At 42.8% G+C, this 21,657-nt stretch overlaps 1 protein-coding gene across 3 annotated transcripts in view; it reads left to right on the top strand.

Annotated features, from left to right (window-relative positions):
- The window catches only part of LOC138754564 (alpha-1,3-galactosyltransferase 2-like), an 80,230-nt gene that overhangs the window by 26,116 nt on the left and 32,457 nt on the right, over positions 1-21,657 (top strand). The window lies entirely within an intron of this gene.

The following is a 21,657-nucleotide window of genomic DNA, read 5'->3' as shown; positions in this document are numbered from 1 at the left end:
GGCCAATATACTGGCAGTTAGGTTTAATAATGCTGTCGGATTTGATTTAAACTAATTTGGCAGGGGGAAGGGAACAGGACTGATAGGGAAGCAGATAGGAGAGTGAATATAGGGGTGGTTCTGTTAGACGGTGAAACAATAAGGAAAAATGGAACTAAAAGTGATAGGAGAGTAGGGGCAAGTGCATCGAGAACAAAGGTGGAGGGAGAAAGGAGATATGGTATCAAGGTATTGTGTATGAATCCACGGAGTGTAAGGAATAAAATGGATGAGCTTGAGGCGCAAATGGCAATGGGAGGTTATGACATTGTCGGAGTAACGGAGACATGGCTGCGGGAAGGGCAGGATTGGGAAATAAATGTTCCCGGGTACACGTCCTATAGAAAAGACAGAAAGTTAGGAAGAGGAGGTGGGGTAGCTCTGGGGTAGCTAAGAAATGAAATTCAGGCGTTTGAAAGGAAAGACATTGAAACAGGTGGGGTAGAGTCTGTTTGGATAGAATTAAGAAATTGTAAAGGCATGAGGACCATAATGGGGGTCATTTACAGGCCTCCAAAAAGTAGCTCAGATATCGGTAGAAGTATAAATCAGGAATTAAGAGTGGCATGTCAAAGTGGTAGCAATACGGTAGTTATGGGGGACTTCAACATGAAGGTGGACTGGGGTAATCAGACGGGGGCAGGAACACAAGAGAGTGAGTTTATTGAATGTCTACGAGATACTTTCTTGGAGCAGCTAGTGGAGGAACCTACCAGGGGGAAGTCGATTCTGGACTTGGTGCTGTGCAGCAACGCAGAGTTAATAAGTAACCTCAATGTAGGGGAGCCATTAGGGAATAGTGACCATGGTATGGTTACTTTTGAGCTGCAATTAGAAAGGGAAAAAGAAAGGAAGTTGGAAGCATCTGTACTGCAGTTAAATAAAGGGGATTATGCAGCTATGAGGGAGGAGCTAGCCAAAATAAAATGGAAAGATACACTAGCTGGGAGGACAACTGGGGAAAAATGGCAGGTATTTTTGGACATTTTTCACAGGATTCAGGACAAATTTATTCCAAAGTGGAGGAAAGGCTCTAGGAGATGCAAATGGCAGCCGTGGCAAACTAATGAAATCAAGTGCAATATCAAATCCAAAGGGAGTAAGTATAAGATAGCGAAGCGGAGTGGGAAGTTAGAGGATTGGGAAACCTTCAAAGAGCATCAGAGGGTAACTAAGAAAGTCATAAGAGACGGGAAAATGAAGTACGAGAGGAAATTAGCAAATAATATAATGGAGGATAGCAAGAGCTTTTTTAAATATGTGAAGAGGAAGAAATTGGTTCGGTTTAAAATTGGTCCATTAAGAATGGAAAAGGGTGGAATTATTACCGGAAACAAGGAGATGGCAGAGGAATTTAACAAATACTTTGCAACTGTCTTCACCAAGGAGGATATAGGTTATGGTCAATTAGGGGGTAGTGGTCATGCGGTATCAAGAGACTTGGGGAACTTTCCTGGGGAAGTAGGGGATCTAATGGATATCCAGATCCAGAAGCAGGAGGTTGTGAGTAAATTGTTGGGACTGAGGGCTGATAAATCCCCAGGGCCTGATGGGCTGCATCCCAGGGTGCTTAAAGAAGTTGCTATGGAAATTGTGGAGGCACTGGTCGACATTTTCCATAGTTCCATAGATTTGGGTGAGGTCCCTGAGGATTGGAGAGTGGCTAATGTGGTGCCAATTTTTAAGAAGGGAGGGAGGGAGAAAACTGGAAATTATAGACCGGTCAGCCTGATGTCAGTGGTGGGGAAGATATTGGAATCTATCATAAAAGGAGTAATAGCAGAACACTTAGGCAGAAATAATAGTATAAGGGCTAGTCAGCATGGATTCCTTAAGGGTAAGTCATGCTTGACTAACCTTCTGGAATTTTTCGAGGATGTGACAAAGAGGGTGAACTTGGGAGAGCCAGTGGATGTGGTGTATTTGGACTTCCAGAAGGCCTTTGATAAGGTACCGCACGGGAGACTAGTGGGAGCATAGTATTGGAGGTAAGGTGCTGACATGGATAGGAAATTGGTTAAGAAATAGGAAACAAAGGGTTGGAGTAAGCAGGTCTTTTTCAGGATGGCAGGATGTGACGAGTGGAGTGCCGCAGGGATCGGTATTGGGTCCTCAGTTGTTTGTAATTTATGTAAATGATTTGGATGAGGGGATTATTAATAACGAGCAAATTTGCAGATGACACTAAACTGGGTGGCGGTGTGGGGTGTGAGGAGGATGTCAGGAAAATGCAGAGGGACTTGGACAGGTTGGGGGAGTGGGCTGCTGAATGGAAGATGACGTTCAATGTGAGCAAATGTGAGGTTATCCATTTTGGGGGCAATAATAAGAAAGCTGAGTATTATTTAAATGGAGACAAGCTAGGGAGTGGGGAGGTGCAAATGAATCTGGGTGTACTTGTTCACCGGTCACTGAAGGCTAACATGCAGGTTCAAAAAGCTGTGAAGAAGGCAAATGGCATGTTGGCTTTCATAAAGAGGGGATTGGAGTATTGGAACAGAGACGCCGTTCTGCAGTTGTACAGGGCCCTGGTGAAACCCCACCTGAAGTATTGCGTCCAGTTCTGGTCTCCAATTTTGAGGAAGGACATACTAGCTATAGAGGGTGTGCAGCGCAGATTTACAAGGTTAGTTCCAGGGATGGCGGGGTTGACATAAGCTGAAAGGCTAGAAAAACTGGACTTGTATCCGATGGAGTTTAGAAGGATGAGGGGGGACATGATTGAGGTATACAAAATTATCAGGGGGATAGACAGGGTGAAGTCGGATTACTTGTTCCTAATGATGGGGGAGACGAGGACTAGAGGGCATAGTTTAAGAATACAGGGTAGGCCCTTTAGGACGGAGATGAGAAAACATTTTTTTACCCAGAGGTGTGAATCTGTGGAATGCTCTGCCACAGAGGGTGGTAGAGGCAGATTCGCTGATTATGTTCAAAAGAGAGTTAGTTAAGACTCTAGTGGGCAAAGGAGTTAAGGGTTATGGGGATAAGGCTGGAAAGTGATCAGCCATGATCTGTAAAATGGCGGTGCTGACTCGACGGGCCGAAGGGCCTACTCCAGCTCCTATTGTCTATTGTCTATTGTTTCTATAAGTACATTAAAAGTAAAAGATTAGTGAGAGATAAAATTGGACCCCTTGTAGATAGTGAGGGTAGGCTGAGTGAGAAGTCTGAGGAAGTGGGGGAAATTTTGAATGATTTCTTTTCCTCGGTATTCACTAGGGAAAAAAATGTTGAACCAGTTGAAGTAAAGAAAAATAGTGGGGAGGTCATGAAGCATATAAGGATAACTGAGGAGGTAGTGATGGCTGTGTTAAAAAAGATAAAGGTGGATAAATCTCCCGGACCGGACAAAATATTCCCTAGGACACTCAGGGAGGCTAGTGGACAGTTAGTGGGGCCATTAACAGAGATACGTAGGATGTCACTGGCCACGGGGGTGGTGCCAAAGGATTGGAGGGTGGCACATGTGGTTCCTCTGTTTAAGAAAGGGTCCAAATGCAAACCTGGGAATTATAGGCCTGTAAGTCTGACGTCTGTGGTGGGCAAGTTGATGGTAAGTGTTCTGAGGGATGCTATTTACAAATTTTTGGAGGTACAGGGATTGATAGGGAGTAATCAGTATGGCTTTGTCAGGGGTAGATCATGCTTGACAAACCTGATTGAGTTCTTCGAGGGGGTTACAAAAAAGGTTGATGAAGGGAAAGCTGTGGATGTTGTCTATTTGGACTTTAGTAAAGCTTTTGACAAAGTTCCCCACAGGAGGTTAGAAAAAAGGTGGAGGCATTAGGTATAAATAAAGAGGTAGTGAAATGGATTCAGCAGTGGTTGGATGGAAGGTGTCAGAGAGTAGTGGTAGAAAATTGTTTGTCCAATTGGAGGCCGGTGACTAGTGGAGTTCCTCAGGGTTCGGTCCTGGGTCCACTATTATTTGTTATATATATTAACGATCTGGATGTAGGGGTGGAGAATTGGATAAGCGTTTGCGGATGACACAAAGATTGGTGGTGTTGTGGACAGTGAGGTAGATTACCGTAAGATTAAAAGGTGATTTAGGAAGGCTGGAGGTGTGGGCTGAGAAATGGCTGATGGAATTTAATACAGATAAATGTGAGGTGCCACATTTTGGAAAGGCAAATTTAAATAGTTCATATACATTGAATGGTAGACAATTGAGGAGTGCAGAGCAACAAAGGAATTTAGGAGTTATGGTAAATAGTATCCTCAAGGCTGATACTCAGATAGATGGTGTGGTGAAGAAGGCATTTGGAATGATGGCCTTCATAAATCAGAGTATTTAATTCAAGAGTAGGGAGGTTATGATGAAATTGTACAAGGCATTGGTGAGGCCAAATTTGGAGTACTGTGTACAGTTTTGGTCACCAAATTATAGGAAATATATAAACAAAATAGAGAGAGTGCAGAGAAGGTTCACGAGAATGTTGACAGGATTTCAGGGTCTGAGTTACAGGGAAAGGTTGTGCAGACTGGGGCTTTTTTCTCTGGAGCGTAGAAGATTGAGAGGGGACTTGATAGAGGTGTTTAAGATTTTAAAAGGGACAGAGAGTAAATGTGGATAGGCTTTTTCAATTAAGAAAGGGGGAGATTCAAACTAGAGGACATGGTTTAAGATTGAAGGGGGAAAATTATAAGGGGAACATGAGGGGAAATTTCTTTACCCAGAGGGTGTTGGGGATGTGGAATGAGCTTCCGGCAGATGTGGTCGAGGCGGGATCATTGGTTACATTTAAGGAAAGACTGGATCGTTACATGGATAGGAGGGGACTAGAGGGGTATGGACCGGATGCTGGTCAATGGGACTAGGAGGGTGGGGATTTGCTACGGCATGGACTAGTAGGGCCGAACTGGCCTGTTCTGTGCTGTAAGTGGTTATATGGTGAGTGGGGTCCTCTCCTGTGCCTATCCCCTGACCTCTGTAATGATTCTAATCCATTCCTGCATCTCCATCTAATCTGCTTCCAGGATTAGGTCATCATTCAAGGACATCTGAGATGTCTTCCTTCAAAATAAAACGTGACCCCTAGCTCAACTGCCATAAACTCATCCCTTATCTGCATCTCTATCTCCGACATATCAGCCTCAGCCCCCTCTGATCCTTGATGCTACAGGGGCAGAATTCTCTTGTCCTCAGCTACCCCCAGCTTCCTCATCCAACATATTATCCTTCATAATTTCCACCACCAGACACAGCTTCCCCTCTTCCAGCCCTCCGACCCCCCACTGTTTTCTGCAGGGTATGCTCCCTCCAGGACTCCCTCGTCCACTCCTCCCTTCCCACTAATCGCCCTCTGTTACCGCAAGAAACTCTGCACTTGGGTCCACACTACCTCCCTCACCACCAATTGGGGGCCCTAAGTGAAGCAGCATTTCACTTCTGAATCTGTACAGGGTGACCTACTGTGTCTGGTCCTCCCCTTGTGGGCCGCTCTACATCGAAGAGACTGGAAGCTGAATGGGAAACGGCTTCGAGAGCATCTTCATTCGTCTGCTGCGGTAATTGGGACCGCACAGTGGCCAACCATTTTAATTCCACACACCATTCCCACACTGACATGTCTATCTATGGTCTCTTGCACTTCCAAACTAAGGCTGCCCTCTATTTTACAGTGAATACAGTGAAACCTCGTTAGAACACGATTCGTTAATTTGCGGAATTGCTTATAACGTGGGTGTCTGTGGACCCCAAACATTGATTTCAGGATGCCAGGCTAACAGTGGCTAACAGCCACAAACTCAAAAAATAGACTCGTGACTCATTTACAAAATGTGTATGTTAATATGTGGAGTTTAAATGTCTTAAAGGTCTCATAATAAGGTTTGAATCACAGTATTCTGCTTTTCTGCTTCCTGAATAATGACATATATGCATCTGTTCCACGACTTGGCTGTAACACGGTATGAAATTTTGGACCCCAGCTACCACGTTCTAACGAGGTTTTACTGTATTTCCAACCAGACCTCATTAACATTAACTTCTCTAACTTCCGTTAAACTGTTCCTCCCCCAAGACTCCCACTTTCCCTAATCCGTCTGTCTCCTTTCTCCAGTTCCTACCCCCTTCCTCTCCGTTCAGAGAGCTGCTGCTCCCCATCACCTCAGTTTTTTTTCCTATTATGCCTTCCCACCCTTTTCCATCAGTGACCTCTTACCTGTTAGACTGTGCTACTTCCCCTGGGCTTTCCTCCCTCCGCCCACCTTTTAATTCGGGCACCTGCCTGCCTTTTGCTCACACCTTGACAAAAGGCTCAGGCCCGAAGCGCTGGTCACTCTTCACTTCCGCGACCTGCCAAGTTTCTCCCGCACTTTGGCGCTTGGCACGACAACCTCCGTATCTGCAGACTTTCCTGTTTCACTCCCATCTTCAAAGGAGTCATCTTTATCAGAGTGGTCATTCAGGCTCTTTTCTGGCTCTGTGGAAGCCTCTTTTTAAATTATTAACAACGCTTTCTGAGGCCATTTATTTATTGATTTGGATTCTCTGCTAAGTGGAGAATAATTCTGCCCAAAAGCTTTGTGGAACGAGACCCAAGTTGAAGAACTTTCAGTAATCGGAATGGTTTCTTTATCCCCAAAATAAGCTTTATTCACAATTTTTAAAATGTATGCAGACTTTTTCCAATTCTTAGTGTCAAATATCTATATATACTTTGTGATAACCATTAATTTTTCTACATGACACCAATGCCACCTCTTGGGGGGGTTACAATCCCTTCATTTGCTTAATGGGATTCCCCATCAGTCTCCTTTTGGTCTCCATTTTCTATTAACTACTGAGCTAATAATCATTCCATTTTATAAATGACAATTACATTTATAAGCGATAGTGTGGGTTTTGCCTGTACTTTGCTGCAAATTTAATTGTTATATGGTCATAAATGTGGCATTACTTGTTCCAGAGAGAATGAAGACCAGGCATCAAGTCAAGTTTATTGTCAGCTGATTGTACAAGTACAACCTGACAAAACAGCGTTCTCCAGTCCTTGGGGCTAAAACATGCAGACATAACACACATACAGACAAATAATACCTATACAGGGAAAGTATTATATCTATAAAAATAAATAAATATTCCTTTGTACAAATGAGTGTCTTGGGTGGTCAGTGTGAGCAGTTCCTTTGGGTGTTCAGCATTCTCACTGCCCGTGGGAAGAAGCTGCTCCTCAGCCTGCCCAGTGGCGCTGCCTCTGATCCTCCGACGGGAGCAGCTGAAAGATGCTGTGTGCAGGGCGGAAGGGGTCCTCGAGGGTTTTGCACTCCTTCAGACAACGGTCCTGGTAGAAGATTCGATTTGGGTGGGGGGGGGGAGGGGGAAGACTCCAGTAATCCTCTCTGTCACTCTGTGGATTGACCTCTGATCCTTTTCTCTGCAGCAACCGTACCACACTGTAATGTAGCCAGCCAGGATGCTCTCGATAGAGTTCCAATAGCAGGTTGACATAATGGTGGCTGGTAGCCTTGCCCACTTCAGTCTTCTCAGGAAATGCGCCTTCCTGACAAGCGAGGAGGTGTTGAGTCAGGGTTGGCGTCAAGGGGACATCCGTGGGCATTCCCCCCCAAACGAGGTGCTGTGCCCCCACTGTATGGTTGCGACGATCTCTGGCCATCAGTCCCACCACACTCCATATCAGTAGCGTCTAGGTTAACACGTGCTAGTGACTTTCAACCCGCCCCCGGCCACGTCACTAGTGTACATCAGACATCAGTAGAATCAAGTGACACTTGACGCAATAAAAAGAGCATCCTTGCGCCCCACATCAGAGAGGTGGATGGCGTTAATGACAAGTAGGTCCCTCCCTGCTAGCACCCCCTCCTTCCGCATTTGGAAGGTGTGCAAATTGGTCAGTAGAGGGTGATTGTTCCTGGTCCTCCTGAAGTACACAATCATCTCCTTTGTCTTGTCCTTGTTGAGACTTGGGTTGTTGCTCTCGCACCCTATCACGTGAATTTCCACCTCTTTGTAGTGCAACTCATTGTTGTTGCTGATGAGGCCAGCCACTGCAAACTTGATGACAATGTTGGAGGTGGATCTGGCGATCCAGTCATAGGTCAGTAGCATGAACAGGAGCGGACGGAGCAATCAGCCCAGAGGTGTGACGGTGCTCAATGTGACGGTGCTCTATATTCTGCTACTGACCCAGACAGAATGTGGGCTTTCTGTTAGGAAGACCAGGATCCAGTTACAGAGAGGGGTGATGTGTCCAAGCAAGAACAGCTACTCCACCTGTCTCTGGGGAATGATTGTATTAAATGCTGAGCTGGACTGTTACAGTGAGGTGTTGAAGATGTCCATGAACACCTCCATCAGTTGGTCTGCGCTGTCCTTCAGAACCCGGCCAGGTGTGCTGTCTGGTCCCTATACGGGGAGCCCATTCATCAGGGGGACACTTTTTTGGGCATCATTCTGTTCTCATCAAACTGTACATAGGTGTTTGGCCTGTCTGGAAGGGAGGCGCCATTGTTCTTAATTCGCAAGGTTGACTTGTGATCCTTAATAGTCTTGATCCCTTCGTGCATCTGCCTCATGTTGCCAGTGTCGTTCAGCTGTCTGCAGATCTTCTGTGCGAATCCTCGCTGTGCCTTTCGGATTGAAAGTTCACCCCTGCCTGATCTTAATGCCATCCTATCCTCTAACCTGAAGGTAGAATCACGAGCTCTGAGGAGGGCCCGGACCTCAGCATCCAACCATGATTTCTGGCTGGACCTGGTTGTGAAGCATTCGATCTCTGTGACATCCAGAGTGCACTTGCTGATATAGCCAGTCACTGAGCTCGTGTTCTCCTCTGTGTTTACATGACCCTTGTAGGTGGCTCCCTCCCTGAATCTGCTCCAATCTGTGATCTCAAAGCAGTCTTGCAGTGCTGCTGTGGCCCACCGGCCACATCCTGATCTCCCTGCAAACTGACTTAGTTTGCTTTGCCAGCAGTCTGTACAGCATGGTTAGCAGGATAGATATGTGTTCTGAGTAAACCATAGTGGGGGTGGGGTGCAGTCTTGAACGCACCAGGGCCATTGGTGTACACCCACTCCAGGGTGTTCTCTCCTCTGGTGGCGAAGTTCACATGCTGTTGAAGCTGTGGTAAGACCGAATATAAATTTTGGTAGTCAGTATTAACATTAATTCCCAAATATTTAATTTGTTTCGCCAATTCAAATTCGTAATATTTCTAAACATTGAATAATCATCTTTACTAATTGATAAAATTTCACTTTTAGTTCAATTAACCTTATAACCAGGTAATTGACCATAAATCTCTAAGGAATCTTGAAGTGCTGGCAGAGAAACATCAGGATCCACCAAATACAGCAAAACGTCATCCGCAAATAAATTTATTTTATAATCTTCATTCAAGACTCATACCTTTGATACTATCGTTCTGACGTATTAATTGTGCTAGAGGTTCAATAACTAAAGCAAACAAGGCGGGTGATGATGGACATCCTTGTCTAGTAGATCTTGTTAAATTAAAGGATTCTGAAAGCAAACCATTAGTGACAACTCTAGCTTTCGGACCATTATACAGAGCCCTAATCATACCAATAAATGAGAGACCAAACGAAAACTTGAATACTTTAAATAAAAACTTCCATTCTACTCTATCGAATGCCTTTTCTGCATCCAATGAAACCACCATTGGATAATTCTTCTGAGATTTAGATCTATTTATCAAAGTAATTAAGCGTAGAATATTATCCGAAGCATACCTATTTTTTATAAAACCTGTTTGATCACGATGTATTATCTTTGGTAAATACTGAGCCAACCTATTAGCCATAACTTTAGCCACTATTTTATAGTCTACATTTAACAAAGATATAGGACGGTAAGAAGCTACCTGTAAGGGATCTTTATCTTTTTTTGGTATAACTGTAATTATAGCATTAGAACAGGACTCAGGTAATTGAAAAGTATCATAAAGTTGTTGTATTACATTCTTAAATAAGGAAGATATATCAACATAAAAAGTCTTGTAAAACTCAATAGAAAAACCATCTCCACCAGGCGCTTTTCCATTTGGCATATCTTTTATAGCCATTTCAATTTCACTATCCATAAAAGGTTTATCTAACTCTTGTCTATCTTAAGATAACTGTGGTAAATTAATATTTTTCAAAAAAGAGTCTATTGCACTTGATTATCTTCCTTTAATGAAGAAGATTAAGGCAGATTTAGTTAAATGGAAAGATTTACCTTTGAGTTTATTAGGAAGAATTAATACTATAAAAATGAATATTTTTCCTTGTATACAATACTTATTTCAATCAATTCCTTGTTGTTTACAAAAAAGATTTTTTAAGGATTTATATAAAGTAATTAGGGATTTTTTGTGGAAAGGAAAATTTCCTAGGGTGGCGTTGAAAAAATTGATGTGGGATTTTCAATTTGGAGGGTTACGGCCTACCTAACTTTCAATTTTATTATGAAGCAGCTCAATTTAGATTTCTTAGCGCATTAATGGCCACACAAAATATGCCTAGTTGGGCACAGATAGAATTGGCAGTTATTTCTGAAAAATTTTCGAATGAATTTTTATTTCGATGGAATAAAAATTTGTTACGAACTTGTGATGTACAAATATTGAAACATTTAATGAATTTATGGACAAGTAAATTACATAAAATGGGATTGAAAAGTAAGTGGTCGGGAAGATTACCATTATATAATAATCAACTTGTTCCTTTCACGGTATCTAATACTATTTTGAAACAATGGGAGGAGAAAGGAATACATAATTTATCTGACTGTTTTTTAGAAGGTAATTTTTGTTCTTTTGTAGAATTGCAAAAGAGATTTGATATAAGTGGTTATTCTATATTTGTGTATTATCAGTTAAGATCTTTTGTAAAACAGGTATGCGGTCGTCAAATGAATTTACTGTCTGAAACTGATTTTGAGAAATATGTGCTCTCATTTCCAAAAAAGGGTTATATATCAGGTTTGTATCGTATTTTGTTGGAAAGTGAAAGTAAAATAGATTGGGATAAAGATAAAATGAAATGGGAAAAAGATTCAAGTTTAACAATAACTGAAGAAGATTGGTCTGAAATCTGCTGTAATAGTGTTCGAAAATTGATTAATGCTAGATTGGCGATGATTAATTATAGTTTTATACATCAATTATATTTAACACCCGAAAAATTTAAAAAATTTGGTTTTAGTAAGTCAGATCTTTGTTTTCGTTGTGATCAGGTTTCTGGTACTTTTTTTTACATGCTGTTTGGTTGTGTGATCGGTTACAACAATTTTGGAAAGGTATTCAATCTGTATTTAATAATCTATATAATCTTCATATTGTATTAGACCCTGATATATTTTTATTAGGGAATATGCAACCGTTGATTGATTTAGAATTAGATAATTACCAGATCTCTTTTATTTACTTAGCACTGTCAGTGGCCAAGAAATGTATAGCGATTACTTGGAAGAATAGAAATGTATTGTCTTGAGTTAGGTGGTATTCAGAGATGAAGTTTTGTTTGGTTATGGAAAGAATATCTTTTTCTATACAAGATAAGATGTCTTTTTATGAGTTAACCATTTATTGATTATATACAATTTAAATAAGTTTGAATTAATCATTTTTTTTCCTTTAAAAAACTTTTATTATATATTTTTTCTATATATATGTTTTCTTTTTTTTCCTTTCTTATTTTTCTTTTAGTTTTTTTATTATTGGTTTTTTTTCGTTTAAGTTCTTTTTGTTTTTTCATATATTATATAATAAAAAATTTTTGGATTAATAATTAATACTTAATTAATATTTTTGTTTTTTTTATATATATCGAATTTTTTTTAAAGATATATATTTTTAATTTTTTTTATTATACTAATAGTATTAATTCTTCACTCTTTATCGTGGGGGTGGGGAGGGGGGGTTTAGGGGTTAAAAATAGTTTTTTTTTTCAGTCTTAGTTTTTAGTTGTTAGGGGGAGATGCCGAGATTGGTATTGTATTAACTATGTTACTTTGTACTTGTATTACTTTATTTTGTATTTTTTCTGTACGTGAATTACTTACTTTCTTCAGATGTTAAAATTAATAAATAAAGTTTCGGGGAAAAAAAGCTGTGGTAAGACCGTTTTCAGATTGGTGTGATTGAAATCGCCAGCAACAATCATGGCACCGTCAGGGTAGGGAATCTGGGCTTTGCAGGTGGCAGCATAAAGTGCCTTCTTGGCTTCAACCTCATTTGCTGAAGGCGGAACGTAGACCGCAGCAATCAGCGTGGTCTGAGATCAATGGAGTCAACAGGATAGAAATGAGCTCTTTAGCCCAATGTTTTATCCATGCTACACACTGCTTCCTTCATTAAAAACGTCCTAGCTATTTGCTTCATCAATGTGTGGAAATGAGTTCTACTTATCCTCTTTATTCAGTTTTCCTCTTGGATTTATGTAGTATTGCATACTTCCCTCCTTAAGGGTTGCCTGCAATCAGAAACACCATGGAATGTTACAGCACAGCAAAAAACAGACCATTCCTGTCTGTGCCAACTAATAAAGCTAGCAATTCCTGCCTACTCTCATTCCATAACCTTCCAGACCTCTCCTATCTATGTATTTGTCCAATTTATTTTTAAAACTCAAGGTTGAATCTGCATTCACTACATCAAATGGCAGCTCATTCCACACTCCTAACACTCTCTAACTTATCACTCTCTAACTTATCCCTCTCACCTTTCAGCCTAAAGCTATGACCTCTCGTATTGATCTCCCCCAATCTAAGTGGAAACATCCTACTCTGTCTAAACCCCTCCCATAATCTTATAAACCTCTATCAAGGCTCCCTTCATTCTTCTTCGTTTCAAGGAATATAGTCCTAACCTGTTTAATTTCTCAACTCCTGAAGACCCAGCAACCAACATCTTAATAAATCTTCTCGGCACTCTTTCAAACTTATTGATATCTTTTTCTGCTGCTAATTAAACTTTATAACTTCAATAAGTTGGAAATTGATCTTCCTTCGAACAATTTTAATCAAAATATTTACAAGTAATTTAGTCAAAATAATAAACGTTAAAGAAAGTATTCTTTTTTCTTTCTTTGGCTTGGCTTCGCGGACGAAGATTTATGGAGGGGGTAAAAGTCCACGTCAGCTGCAGGCTCGTTTGTGGCTGACAAGTCCGATGTGGGACAGGCAGACACGGTTGCAGCGGCTGCAGGGGAAAATTGGTTGGTTGGGGTTGGGTGTTGGGTTTTTCCTCCTTTGCCTTTTGTCAGTGAGGTGGGCTCTGCAGTCTTCTTCAAAGGAGGTTGCTGCCCGCCAAACTGTGAGGCGCCAAGATGCACGGTTTGAGGCGATATCAGCCCACTGGCGGTGGTCAATGTGGCAGGCACCAAGAGATTTCTTTAGGCAGTCCTTGTACCTTTTCTTTGGTGCACCTCTGTCACGGTGGCCAGTGGAGAGCTCGCCATATAACACGATATTGGGAAGGCGATGGTCCTCCATTCTGAAGACATGACCCACCCAGCGCAGCTGGATCTTCAGCAGCGTGGACTCGATGCTGTCGACCTCTGCCATCTCGAGTACTTCGACGTTAGGGATGAAAGCGCTCCAATGGATGTTGAGGATGGAGCGGAGACAATGCTGGTGGAAGCGTTCTAGGAGCCGTAGGTGATGCCGGTAGAGGACCCATGATTCGGAGCCGAACAGGAGTGTGGGTATGACAACGGCTCTGTATACGCTTATCTTTGTGAGGTTTTTCAGTTGGTTGTTTTTCCAGACTCTTTTGTGTAGTCTTCCAAAGGTGCTATTTGCCTTGGCGAGTCTGTTGTCTATCTCATTGTCGATCCTTGCATCTGATGAAATGGTGCAGCCGAGATAGGTAAACTGGTTGACCGTTTTGAGTTTTGTGTGCCTGATGGAGATGTGGGGGGGCTGGTAGTCATGGTGGGGAGCTGGCTGATGGAGGACCTCAGTTTTCTTCAGGCTGACTTCCAGGCCAAACACTTTGGCAGTTTCCGCAAAGCAGGTCGTCAAGCGCTGAAGAGCTGGCTCTTCAGTATGTGTAAGTGCCAAATGACGTTTATTTATAAACTGTGGATACGTGCTATGCTCAAATAAATGAATAGATGGATGGATCACCCTCTTGGATAAGTCTCTTCAAAGATTGGTTGGATTTTTGTTTCCCTTTCGCTGGGAACTGCAGAACCAAGAGTCACACTCACTGAATCAGGGATCAATGTTTCTTCCCCCTCCGCCCCCCCCCCTGCCAAATAGTGGTGAAACTCTGGAATTCTCTACCCTGAGGGAGTCGTGGAGTCTCAGTCGCATTCAAACTTGAGTTTTAAAAACCCACACAAATGCTGGAGAAACTCAGCAGTCAAACAGTGCCTTTATGTAGCAAAGGTGAAGATATATCACCAACATTTTGGGCTGGAGCCCTTCATCAAGGTGTGAGGGAACAAGAGAGATGTCTGAAAAACATAGAGGTGTAAGGAAACAGGAAAAAGTAACATTTTGCATTGAGCCATAAGAGTCCTCAATGTTTCTGTAAAACAATCTAAAAGCTGCATTTTCAACAAAATATTTTTAACATCCAGTGTCATAAGGATTAGGAATAATTTTAAAAATCACCTTGAATTGACATTTTGAGTTGAGGATGGCATGATTCCACTTCTGTGGATTCTGAGGTGGCTAAAGGTGAAATTACTCTTGTGCAGGAGCTGCTTGATGGGGTGAGTGGGCAAGTAGTTTGAGAGATTGCTGTTTATATGTAGTATCCACATGACTCTTCTATCACAGTTTCATCACATTGATTTCTCAGGTGCACACTTTTCAGCGGTCAAGGATTCATGTTACTCCCCACACCCCCCCCCCCCACCCCAACCAGAGACTTTATGAATGTCCTTGGAGTATTTTTCGTTAACCTGGGAATTCCTTCATCTGATAGAGCTTAAAGCGTACGTTTCAGAGGTATGGATGATGTGGTCCACCCACCAAAGTTGAGTGAATTTGATTGAAACTTTGATGCTGGCCAAAGAAATTCGTGACTTACCTACTTGTATTTGAAATAAAAACATTCCAGATAACCTCTGAGAAGTTGGGATCATAACTATTTTCAAGAAAGAGCACAAGGCGCATTGTAGGAAGTGATGTTGAGGCCACATTTGGAAAACTGTGTGCAGTTCTGGTCACTGAATTATAGGAAGGATATCAACAAAGTGGAGAGAGTGAGAGAAGATTTATGAAAATGTTACCTAGGTTTCAGAATCCAGATTACAAAGAAAGATTGAGCAGATTAGGTCTTTATTCTCGGAGTGTAGAAGGTTGAGGGGTGGGGGGGGGGGGGCGGATTTGATCGAAGTATTTAATATTATGAAGTGGATAGAGAGAGTTGTTTGGATAGGCTTTTTCCCTTGATGGTTGGAGAGATTGAAACAAGAGGTCATGAATTAAGAGTTAAGGGGCAAATGTTTAGAAGTAACATGAGGGGGGAACTTCTTCACAGAGAGTGGTGGCTGTATGGAATGAGCTTCCGGGAGAACTAGTGGCAACGGTTCATTTTGTCATTTACAGAAAATTGGATAGGTATATGGATGGGTGGGGAATGGAGGGTTATGGGCAGGGTGCAGGTAGGTGGGACTAGAGGAGAGTACTTGGTTCGGTGTGGACTAGAAGGGTCGAGATGGTCTGTTTCCGTGCTGTAATTGTTATATGGTTATAAAAGGGGGGGGGTTGGTGAGGGGGGAGATGATGGGTGGAGGGGGAGAAAACACTGCACCGGCGGGGGAAGTCTAGGCTGGGTGGAGAGATAAAGGAAGTTGGAACTGGAATAACTAGTTAAGGGGGGGGGGGGGGGAAAAGAAAGGGGAAAAAAGACAAGCTGATTAGTGGAATGCAGGAACTCAGTCTTCATGCCCTGGGGTTGGAGGGTACCCAGACAAAAAATGAGGTGTCATTCCTCCAATCTGTGGGTGGTCAGGCTGGGGTCTTGTGAAAGGCCATGGACAGATATGCGAGCTTCAGAGTGTGACTCAGAGTTGAAATGGTTGATGAAGGGCTCCAGCCCGAAACATTGGTGATGTATCTTTTCATAAGGGCACTGTTTGACCTGCTGAGTTTCTCCAGCATTTGTGTGGGTGGCTTTTTTTTGTTGAATCCTGTGCTTTACCTTCAATTTTGAGTTTGGTCATTTCAAGAAATGGAGGGAATGTGAAAGTGCATGAAAATGGTTGTGATCTTGACGTTGAGGAGCGTAGCCCTCAAGGCTATTGCACAAGTTCTTAACCAGATTCCATTAGTCTGCCACATAACATCCACACAAGCACCTTTAAGGTTTGATGTTGGAAAGCAGAGACATTCCTGACACAGGTTGTAATTGAAGACACAGACTCCAACTCCCCCTGTCTAGAGGAGTGCCAGAGGATTTCAAGACTACTTCATTTGGGATGAAAGTGAGTGTGCCATGAAAAGAAGTCATTATGAAACTAGCAGACTGAGCATAAAATGTAAGACTGGAGTGTGACGGTTGAACAAACACATAAGCTCTTTTTTTAAAAAGGGCTGGAAAAAAAACCCCAGAAATATATGCACAAATAACTGAGCAGACTGATTCAAGTCATTTAAGTCACAACAAGCAAACCACAGATGAGGTTTTTGTTGTTGAGGCAGTGAACTGGTGCAGGGCTTATTTTTAGGTGCAGGATGTCACCGAAAACAGCTGCCCCCTGAGGTGCTGGAGTGGCGCTCCTGCAGCACTGCACCCCTGGTTTTACTCAACGTGAATTTAATTGCAGTGTCATAAATTGCTAGGTTCAGAAGCAGCTTTTAATTAACAGCTGTCTGGTTCTGGAACCTCCCTGACTCAAAACTCGAACTACCCTGAGACCACCAAATGATCTGTTCGTACCAGTGAAGCATCACTCTTGTTCTTGCACTAACTGTAACTAAATATTTCTCTGGCTATTCTTTTGTGGTTTATTATCTCGTTTTCTGCCTTGGTGCATAGCGACAATTTATCACAAGATAAAGGAACAGAAGTAGGCCATTCGGCCCATCGAGTCTGCTCAGCCGCTCCTCCGTGAGGTGAACCATTTTCAGATCAATTTCCGGCCTTCTTCCCCATATCCATATAACCACTTACAGCACAGAACAGGCCAGTTCGGCCCTATTAATCCAAGCTGTAGCAAATCCCCACCCTCCTAGTCCCACTGACCAGCACCCGGTCCATACCCCTCTAGTCCCCTCCTATCCATGTAACGATCCAGTCTTTCCTTAAATGTAACCAATGATCCCGCCTCGACCACGTCTGCCAGAAGCTCATTCCACATCCCCACCACCCTCTGCGTAAAGAAATTTCCCCTCATCTTCCCCTTATAATTTTCCCCCTTCAATCTTAAACCATGTCCTCTAGTTTGAATCTCCCCCTTTCTTAATTGAAAAAGCCTATCCACATTTACTCTGTCTGTCCCTTTTAAAATCTTAAACACCTCTATCAAGTCCCCTCTCAATCTTCTACGCTCCAGAGAAAAAAGCCCCAGTCTGCACAACCTTTCCCTGTAATTCAGACCCTGAAATCCTGTCAACATTCTCGTGAATCTTCTCTGCACTCTCTCTATTTTGTTTATGTCTTTCCTATAATTTGGTGACCAAAACTGTACACAGTACTCCAAATTTGGCCTCACCAATGCCTTGTACAATTTCATCATAACCTCCCTACTCTTGAATTCAATACTCTGATTTATGAAGACCAACATTCCAAATGCCTTCTTCACCACACCATCTACCTGAGTATCAGCCTTGAGGATACTATTTACCATAACTCCTAAATTCCTTTGTTGCTCTGCACTCCTCAATTGTCTACCATTCAATGTATATGAACTATTTAAATTTGCCTTTCCAAAATGTGGCACCTCACATTTATCTGTATTAAATTCCATCAGCCATTTCTCAGCCCACACCTCCAGCCTTCCTAAATCACCTTTTAATCTTACGGTAATCTACCTCACTGTCCACAACACCACCAATCTTTGTGTCATCCGCAAACTTGCTTATCCAATTCTCCACCCCAACATCCAGATCGTTAATATATATAACAAATAATAGTGGACCCAGGACCGAACCCTGAGGAACTCCACTAGACACCGGCCTCCAATTGGACAAACAATTTTCTACCACTACTCTCTGACACCTTCCATCCAACCACTGCTGAATCCATTTCACTACCTCCTTATTTATAGCTAATGCCTCCACCTTTTTTCCTAACCTCCTGTGGGGAACTTTGTCAAAACTTTGCTAAAGTCCAAATAGACAACATCCACAGCTTTCCCTTCATCAACCTTTTTTGTAACCCCCTCAAACAACACAGTCAGGTTTGTCAAGCATGATCTACCCCTGACAAAACCATGCTGATTACTCCCTATCAATCCCTGTACCTCCAAAAATTTGTAAATAGCATCCCTCAGAACACTTTCCATCAACTTGCCCACCACAGACGTCAGACTTACAGGCCTATAATTCCCAGGTTTGCATTTGGACGCTTTCTTAAACAGAGGAACCACATGCGCCACCCTCCAATCCTTTGGTACCATCCCCGTGGCCAGTGACATCCTAAGTATCTCTGTTAATGGCCTCACTAACTGTCCACTAGCCTCCCTGAGTGTCCTAGGGAATATTTTGTCCGGTCCTGGAGATTTATCCACCTTTATCTTTTTTAACACAGCCATCACTACCTCCTCAGTTATCCTTATATGCTTTATGACCTCCCCACTATTTTTATTTACTTCAACTAGTTCAACATTTTTTTTCCCTAGTGAATACCGAGGCAAAGAAATCATTCAAAATTTCCCCCATTTCCTCAGACTTCTCACTCAGCCTACCCTCGCTATCTACAAGGGGTCCAATTTTATCTCTCACTAATCTTTTACTTTTAATGTACTAATAGAAACCCTTTGGATTTATTTTTACTCTGTCAGCCAAAGCCTCTTCATCCCTTTTTTTGGCCTTTCTAATTTCTTTCTTAAGATTCCTTCTACACTCCTTGTAGTCCTCCTTCAACTTCTCAGCTCCCTGCTCTTTATACCTCTTGTACACCTCCCTTTTTCTCCTAACCAAATTTCCAATTTTCCTTTGATCCAGACTGGGACATAACTACTCTGTACCCTCAAAATTTCTTTTTTGAATATCCTCCATTTTTCATTAACATCCTTACCTGAAAATATCCTGTCCCACTCAATACTCCCCAAATCCCTTCTTATTCCTTCGAAATTTGCTCTTTTCCAATCCAGAACCTCAACTTTAGGCCTCTCCTTGCTCTTCCTTAATACTACCCTAAAACTAACAGAATTATGATCACTAGACCCAATTGGTTCTCCAACATTAATGTCCGCTACTTGACCTAGCTCGTTCCCTAACAGGAGATCCAGTATTACACCATCCCAAGTCGGTTCTTCTACTAACTGATTTAGAAAACAATCCTGAACACATTTAACGAACTCCAGCCCATCCAGCCCTCTAACCGTATGGGTATCCCAATCAATGTGTGGGAAGTTAAAATCTCCCATGATCACTACCCTATGATTTTCACACATAAACCTTATCTCCCTACAAATTTGTTCCTCTAATTCCCTTGGCCCATTTGGTGGTCTGTAATACACCCCTATTAGCACCCTCTTGCCTCCTCCACCCCTCAATTCCACCCAAACAGCCTCACTGGTCGATCCATCCATACCATCCTGCCACCTCATGGCAGTAATGTCCTCCCTAACAAGCAGAGCAACTCCTCCTTTTTTACCCCCAGATCTATCACATCTAAAACAAATGTATCCTGGAACATTAAGTTGCCAGTCCTGCCCCTCCTGTATCCAGGTCTCACTAATTGCCACAATATCGTGACCCCAAGTATCTATCCATGCTCTCAGCTCATCTACCTTGTTCACTATGCTTCTTGCATTAAAATATATGCATCTCAGAGAATGACCCTCACATATATTCTCTTTTTACCTTCTAAACTAATCTCCATCCTACCTTTCTTATCTTTTTTATTCCTAGCTAGGTGGCCATACTCCCTGGACACTGCTCTCACCCTCTGTTCCCCACCCCCCTGCCAAACTAGTTTAAACCTTCCCCCACAGCTCTAGCAAATCTGCTTGCCAGCACATTGGTCCCCCTCCAGTTCAAGTGGAGTCCGTCCCTCTTGTACAGGTCCGACCTTCCCCAGAAGAGATCCCAATGATCCAGAAATCTTATCCCTTGCCCCCTGCACCACCTCTTTAGCCACGCATTCATCCTCCACATCCTCCTATTTCTACCCTCACTAGCTCGTGGCACGGGCAGCAATCCAGAGATTACTACCTTGGAGGTCCTGTTTTTTAACTTCCTACCTAATTCTACATAATCCTGTTTGAGGACCTCATCCCCACTTCTAACTAAGTCATTGGTCCCCACATGGACCACAATTTCTGTCTGTTCTCCTTCCCCTTGCAGAATGCTATGTACTTGATCAGAGATATCCCTGACCCTGGCACCAGGGAGGCAACATACCAACCTGGATCCCCGATCTCGTCCCACAAACCTCCTATCTGTCCCTCTGACTAATGAGTCCCCAACTACAAGTATCCTATTCTTATCCTTCTTTCCCTTCTGAACCTCAGGGGCAGCCCCTGTGCCAGATACCTGACCCCCACGACTCGTCCCTGATAGGCTGTTCCCCCCAACAGTATCCAAAGCTGAATACATGTTGCTGAGGGGCACTTCCATAGGGGTACTCTGCACTGGCGCTCTCCCTCCTTTCCTCACAGTCACCCAATTCCCTGACTCCTGCCTTCTAGGGGTGACTGTCTCCCTGTAACTCCTCTCTATCACTGCCTCTGCTTCCCTTATGATCCTCAGTTCATCCAATTGCAGCTCAAGCTCCCTAACACGGTCACTCATTATATGCAATTGGATGTACCTTTTGCAGGTGTAGTCATCAGGAACAGCTGTGCAGTCTCTGACTTCCCACATCCCACAATTGGAGCACTTAACTACCCCAACTGACTCCATTTTCTCCTTTCTTACTATAATACCCTTAACTAATAAGCTCCTTCTTAGCCCCTGCTCACCGAAGTCCCTCGAACCAAAGTCCCCACTCCTTCACTGCGCCGCTCCTTGCTGGCCGCTCCCTCCTTTTCTACTCCTTTTATTTGCCCCTTACCAATGAACCCCAATTAACTTCCGGCTCCTCCTCCTCCTCTCACCCGACACCAGGCACTGACTCACTCTCTCCTCCGACCCCGAGTCTGACCTGACTGCGCCCAAGTCATAAACCCTAATGAATTAGGTACCTATTAAACTCGCCCAATGATCGGGCCTCCACAGCTCTATGGGGCATTGAATTCCACAAATCCACGACTGTCTCCTCATCTCTGTTTTAATTGGGTACCCTTTAATTCTAAGACTCTGCCCTCTTACCCATCAAGGGAAACATTCAGATCAACACTGTCCAATCCTTTCCACATTCGAAATGTTTCTATGAGATCCCCTCTCATTCTTCTATACTCAATGAGTAGTTTATTATTGCAGTTGGAATATCCTGAATAACTGCAGCAAGTAAGAATTTTGGTGCATCTTTCCTTCGTACTTGTGCAGGACATTAAACTCTCATTACTCATTTTGTT

Source organism: Narcine bancroftii, chromosome 2 (genome assembly GCF_036971445.1).
Source record: "Narcine bancroftii isolate sNarBan1 chromosome 2, sNarBan1.hap1, whole genome shotgun sequence".
Classification (NCBI taxonomy): Eukaryota; Metazoa; Chordata; class Chondrichthyes; order Torpediniformes; family Narcinidae; genus Narcine; species Narcine bancroftii.
The sequence above is the reverse complement of the archived record's forward strand: the minus strand, read 5'-3'. Positions and strand labels throughout refer to the sequence as shown.